The following is a 7,500-nucleotide window of genomic DNA, read 5'->3' as shown; positions in this document are numbered from 1 at the left end:
AACATGATGAGGATAACGTTTACTGAATAGACTCTAGTAAGTTGGCGCGTGTACACAAACACACACACACACACACACACACACACACACACACACACACACACACATATATATATATATATATATACATATATATATATATATATATACATATACACACACACATATATATATGTGTGTGTGTGTGTGTGTGTGTGTGTGTGTATGTGTGTGTGTGTGTGTGTGTGTGTGTGTGTGTGTGTGTGTGTGTGTGTGTGTGTGTGTGTGTGTGTGTGTGTGTGTGTATATATGTGCATATATATATATATATATATACATGTATATGAATATATATATATATATATATATATATAAACACACATATATATATAAATATATATATGTATATATATATATATATATATGTGTGTGTGTGTGTGTGTGTGTGTGTGTGTGTGTGTGTGTGTGTGTGTGTGTGTGTGTGTGTGTGTGTGTGTGTGTGTACATATGTATATCTACTATAATAAAGTAGTAGCCTCTTGAAAAATCAATTTCTACCCGCAGTAAAATTAAATGAAAATAACCAATATTTCAACATTTGGTAAAAATTATACAATCATTTTACATTTATATGCTTTCTTCTTACAAAAGCTATCATGGTTTATGGCAACATTAATTTCACAAACATGATTAATATTTATGAACACATATTGTATGTGTTCATAAATATTAATTATATTTGTTTAATCATATTAATTCTTATGTCACAAAAATACTAAGTGACTTAAAGGGGACACTATTTGTTTTTTTGTTTTTTTGTTTCTTCGTTTGTTTGTTTGTTTGTTCGTTTGTTTGTTTGTTTGTTTGTACACGAACTCCTCCTAGGGTTTTGGAGAAAGACCCCCATAATCATATATATTCTGATACCCTATTACTCCAGGTACTCGGATAACTATATTTCATTTCCAAAAAAAATATCATTTTGGCTAGGCTTAAGGGTATGGTGGGGTAACACGCCACTTTTATAGTCTCCCCTAATAGAATTGGCATTTTGTAACAAAAATTACTATGATTAAACAAATTATTGTATGTGTTCATAGATATTATTTATATTTGTAAAATAAATGTTACCACAAACTATGATAGCCTTTGTAAGGAGAAAGCATGCAGAAATCTTGCGCTGAACTTATATCTCTCTTGATGGCGTATTGGTCTAGTCACTCGGCACTGGTAACATTCTCGTCGCATAGGTTCGAGTCCTCGGGCGTACCACGTTACAATTTCTGCATTCATTTAGATGGCTTACAATTAAAGTGCATTGTGGTTGATAAAAATCTATCTCTAATCACTAGGAACCATTCAGTGTTGTACAAATACTTTCTCGCGTTCGTATACTTACCAATGTACTATCATAGTGGAGATGGGTTGAACGCAAACTTTCGTGTATGTGTATGAACTCGAGCATACAGATATATAAGAAAACTTGCGCTGAACTTATATCTCTCTTGATGGCGTATTGGTCTAGTCACTCGGCACTAGTAACGTTCTCGCCGCATAGGTTCGAGTCCTCGAGCGTACCACGTTACAATTTCTGCATGCGTCTAGATGGCTTAGAATTAAAGTGCATTGTGGTTGATAATATATATATATATATACATATATATATATATATATACATATATATACATATATATATATATATATATATATATATATTCATATACATATATAAGTACATAAACATATACACTCAAAAATGTGCACACAAAACCGAGCACAGACACACGCTCACATTTATGTACGCTCCCTCATGCAGTAATACATACACACACACGTCGGTCGAAGTGACAGCGAAGTTTGGAACTCCAGGAAAAAATCAAGTTGTATTAGTAGGGACGGGGAAAGCTCGTGGTGTAATGGGAAGGTGAAGAAAAAGGAGAAAGAGAGGGATTTCTGAGGAAAATGGAAGGAAATGGGGAAGGGGACGAACGAGCCCCGGATGTTAGAAGGGGCGTAAACAAAAGGAGTGCAGAACAAACAGACAAGGGAGAACAAGGAAGAAGAGGTGTCAAAAGCAGATATATAGATAATAGCAGCTCAATGGAAAGAGAAGATAACTGCTTTTATGGATTTAATGGGGGATGAGATAACAACCTCCCCCGACTAGTAAATCTAGAGGAGAAACTAAAAAAGAAAAAAAAATGAACGAAGCATGGGAGGTTAGGTTTAACCAATTAACACTACTTACCCAAAGAGTTGATAAACTGGAAGAACTAAAGGAGAATCAAAACTTAACTAAAGAAATAAAAGAATTAAGATGACAGTTAAAAGAAGTAAAAGATGAGAATGAGGAATTAAAGAAGAAGAATAAAGAGAACAACGAGTCCATATCAAAAGAAGCACAGGGTTAGAGAAAAGTCCAAGAGAACAACAAAATTGTATTTAGAGGTATAGTGTCACAACAGATGAAAGAACAATCTAAGGACACAGTTATTTAAGTGATGAGAGAGAAGGAGAATATAGTGAAAGATTTAGCGGACAAAAAGAAATGTTTAATTACATTAGGGATGGAAGAGAAGCATAATCCAAATAGGACCACAAGAGTAAAAGAGGAGAAGGAAAAGGTAAACAAGATATTAGAAGTAGTTCAAGAGGATGGACAAGAAACAGGGAAAGAAATTGAAGAAATATATAGACTAGGGAAATACAATACAAATAAGACCAGACCAATTAAGATCAAATTCAGGTCACAAACGACAGCAGAGAATATCTTAGCGAAAACAGGGAAACTAGCAGACAGTGATTAATATAAACAGGTATGGATAAAAAAAGAAATGAATAAAGAGAAAAGAGAGGATGAGAAAAAAAGACTAGAAGCTAAAGGAAAAAAACTAGAAAAGAACAGAGTCAGAAAAAGATAGATTCTATTGGAGAGTAGTGGATATGAAAGTGAGAAAATGGTTCATAGCAGAGAAAAACGGAAAGGAAACAGAAAACACGATGGAAGTAGCAGAAAATTAAAAGTGTCTTACACAAACATAGATGGCTTAATAACAGGCTTGAACGAACTGAATGATTACCTGAAGGAAAAAGAACCGGACATAATGGGAATTGTAGAGACAAAATTAAAAGGTCCAATACCACCCAACAGTGTAGGACATGGTGCATATATTTATTGGATTAGAAACAGAGAGGTAAAACAGAGGGGGTGGAGTTATGTTCCTGACTAAGAAGGATATAAATGTGAGGAATGTCACATATGGAGAGAATAGAGTAGAGATGATTATGATGGAAGTGGAGGACAGGGATGGGATGAGCAGAAAGTTTGTAGTAAATTATGTGCCTCCTCAAACGGCTTCGTGGGAGGAGAGAGAACACAAAAATATGTTAGAAGACACAGGATAACACTAAATAAGATAATGGAAGATGCAGGAAGAATAATTATAATGGGTGACTTTAATTGTAAAGAAATTTGCTGGGAAGAGATGACAGTGACGGGTGGAGACGACCTATGTGGAAATGTACTATTTGATATGATTATAGAACATACAATGACGCAATGGATATAAGAGAATACTAGGTACAGAAATGAGGAAGAACCATCGAGACTGGACCTAATAATCACATCAGAACCCGAAATAGTGGAAAAGATTGAATACAAGACGCCAATAAGTAAAAATGACCACATATTGGTTGAACTGGAACTAAATGAGGAAAAATACATAGAAAAAACGAACAATATAGAAAGGAAAGATTGATGTATGGATTTTTTTTTTTTTTATCAAATAAGAGAATTCTTTCAAAAAGCAGACTGGGAAAGGATACACAAGGAGGAAACAACAGTAGAAAAGGACTATTTTGACAAAAATTATAAAGAAGGAGTGGAAAAGTATGTTCCAAGACAAAAACAAGAAAAAGGATATGTAAAGTGTTGGTACAACAAAAGATGTAGGGAGTTAAAAGACAAAAGGGATAAAGCTTGGATAAAATTAAAAAAAGACAAAAGACCTGAAAAATGGAAAATATATACTAGTTACAGAAATAAATATGTACAAATGTGCAGAGCAGAAAAGAGAAAATACGAAAAGGATGTCATAGAAAAATGTAACGATCAACCAAAACTATTTTACAGATTTGTAAACAACAAACATACAACCTAGAGATATCGAATGGGAGGAGAAAGTCCCCCCTATGAAAGAGATAGAAGTAACAAGGAATGAAATAATGAATCACTTGAGTAATCTCGATGTCAGAAAATCGCATGGACCAGATGCAAACTGGATTTTGGGAGAATGGAGGAATGAACTAACAGACAAAATACATAGTCTAATAAGCAGTTCATTGAAAGAAGGAAAAGTTCCAGAAGATTGGAAAAGAGCAAATATAGTACCAATATATAAAGGGAGAAATAAGGAAGCCCCTACTAACTATAGATCGGTCTCTCTTACAAGTACGATAGCTGAAATTTGTGAAAAAAAAAAAGAAACGTACTAAATCCAAGGCAATTTGGATTTAGACAAGTACGATCATGCGTCATAAACTTGATGTGTTTCTATTCAGGGCTAATAGATGTAATACAAGCAAGAGATGGATGGGCTGATTGTGCATTTCTAGACCTGAAACAAGATTTTGATAAGGTGCCACATAAGAAATTGCTAAAGAAATTAGAAACTGCAGGAGGAATACAGGACAAAGTGCTGAAGTGGATGGAAGATTTCTTGCATGAAAGAAAAATGAGAGTGGTAATAAGAGACAAACACTCTAATTGGGATAAAGTGATAAGTGGAGTTCCACAAGGAACAGTTCTGGCCCCAATAATGTTTGCTATATATGTTAATGATATGGATAAAGGAATTGAAAGCTATATGAGCTTCTTTGCGGACAATGCAAAATTGTTGAAAAAAAGTGAACACTGTAGAAGATAGTGAGTCGCTACAGAGTGATCTCAATAAAGTATGGGAATGGAGTAGGAAGAGGGGGATGGAATTCAATATTAAGAAGTGTAGTATAATAGAATTTGGAAAAAGCAAAAAAAGAATAGTGGGATCATATAAATTGGGAAAGGAAGAAATTAGAAAAGTAGAAAATGAGAAGGACCTAGGAGTCATTATTATGAATAATATATCCCCTGAGAAACATATAAACAAAACTTTTGGAGAAACTTATAATTCAATAAGAACAATCAAAGTGGCATTAACATACCTGGACGAAGAAATGGTGAAGAACATACTGGTCACTCTAATAAGACCAAGATTGGAGTATGCAGCGACGACGTGGTCACCAAATACAAAAAATGTATAACAAAACTTGAAAGAATACAAAGAGCAATTACGAAATTGGCACCAACACTCTCAGAACTATCATATAAAGACAGACTAGTAAAACTTGAACTACAGACATTAGAGCAAAGAAGAGAGAGAGGGGACTTGATAACTATTTATAGAATCATAAAAGGCATAGAAACTATTGATAGAGAGGATCTAATAAAATGGGAGAGTAGCGATACAAGAGGACACGGAAAGAAAATCAAGAAAAACAGTTATAGAAGAGACCTAAAAAAGAACAGCTTTCCCCACAGAGTAATAGACGTTTGGAACAAATTAGATGAGAATGTGGTATGTGCAAAGACGATGCACGAATTTAAAAACAGTCTAGATAAAACGAGATATGAAGACGGGACTCACGAGCATAGCTCCCCTTCCCGTAAATTACAACTAGGTAAATACAACTAGGTTAATACACACACACACAACACACAAGCAGTTACACATACTAAAAGATAGCCAAAACGACATAGAAATCTAATGGGAATCATAAAATTTCTATGCGCTTCTCGGATATAGGCATGTATACATGTTCACAGTGCGCATACAATTCGTTTACTTTTCCCTGTGCTCTGAAATGCGAAAATGAATGGGAATGAAAAGGAAGGGTTCCTGACCTGTTAGAGAGAGTGCAGAGAGGGAGGGAGTGAAGAGAGAAGGGAGGAGTAGAAAGGGAGGTGAAGAGGGACGGGATAGGATTGGGAGAGGACCAGGGTTAGGCCAGAAGCAGGGGAACGTGACGTGTTTGGCAAGGGGAATATGCATGGAGGGAAAGGGGTGGAGGGAGGGGTGGCAACTAGTGTGACTGGATGGCGGGAACCTATTGGTGAAAACAAGGAATTTCGATCATTCTATTTGTGTAAAATGGACCTAAAAGAACGAAATTTCGAGAAATTGCAGAGAGGGATGGAGCTTGAAAAAGAGAGATTTACTTTAAAAAAGAGAGTTGAAAGGAAAGGTGGTTATTAGAGCATTGATAAAATAAGTCCTTTAATATTCTTGTGGATGGCTATACCGGAAATGAAAATTAAACAAAATCAAACGTAAAGGATGGATGGGTGAGTGAATGTGGAGGGTGGGGAAATTCCAAAGAAGACATTAAGACCTTATCATCTCCTATAGTCAAGTATTCGTAAGTCAATAGGCTATTTCTTCTGAAATAGATTTCTTTCGTAGGTGACCTTTCAAGGGATATCACTTGGATATTTTTTATATTTAGTAATATTAGAGATAACCTAATGTGTTAAGTTATTGTCGATTACTATTCTTTTTATTTCTCTTTGCAGTTGATTATCAGGAAGGATAAAACAGATTTTTTCTAGCTGAATTTGGGTTCTTTCACCTTTAGAGAAATGTTAGTCTTTATTTTTTTAGGAGATATGTGGATCATTACCATTTACCCGATTTTTTTTTTCTTCCCGATTTCAGGCATTTCTATTTCGAGATATTTGCGGACTAGAATATAGGAACCTCCCGTTTGTATATGTATATAGCGTGAAGGTGGGGAGGGGACAGAATAGGTGAAACGGATTTGCATGCAAAAACTCCCAAGCAAAATTGAATAAATTTCTCAATAGTAACCGCAAATTTGTATGTTCAAGGGAAGGGGAGGACAGTTGCCACCCTCACAGGAAGAGAGGGAGGAAGAGGGGAGGGGGGGAGTGTCCTCCCTACCCCTCTCCCTCCCCCTCTCCCTCTCTCTCTCCCCTACCCTCACCCCGTCACTGTCCATTCATAAAGGCGGAGCTAGAGTGAGAACAAATATCAAGAACAAGAATCCTATAGTCCTTCTTTTCAGCTGAATATAATCGCTTGGAAGCAGTCTGGAGAAATTCTTCTTTCATCATAGTCCTAGTATTCTATATTTACTAATCTCATTATCATTATCAACATAATACCACGGTTACTCCTGTAAATTTGTCATATCATATATTATCGATAATATATTTCTTGACAAAAAAAATAACGTCCAACTTCAAGACGTACTTCAAATAACACTTCTCGAAAATTGATATATCTAGAACAAGTTTTAATAACCTGTGCATATATAATTAAACATGCATGTATATATGTTTGTATGTATGTATGTATGCATGTATGTATGTATGTATGTATGTATGTATGTATGTATGTATGCATGTATGTATGTTTGTATGTATGTATGTATGTATATGTGTATGTATGCATGTATATGTAT

Source organism: Oratosquilla oratoria, unplaced genomic scaffold (assembly GCF_046742065.1).
Source record: "Oratosquilla oratoria isolate Oo_2021 unplaced genomic scaffold, ASM4674206v1 SCAFFOLD134, whole genome shotgun sequence".
Lineage (NCBI taxonomy): Eukaryota > Metazoa > Arthropoda > Malacostraca > Stomatopoda > Squillidae > Oratosquilla > Oratosquilla oratoria.
The sequence above is the reverse complement of the archived record's forward strand: the minus strand, read 5'-3'. Positions refer to the sequence as shown.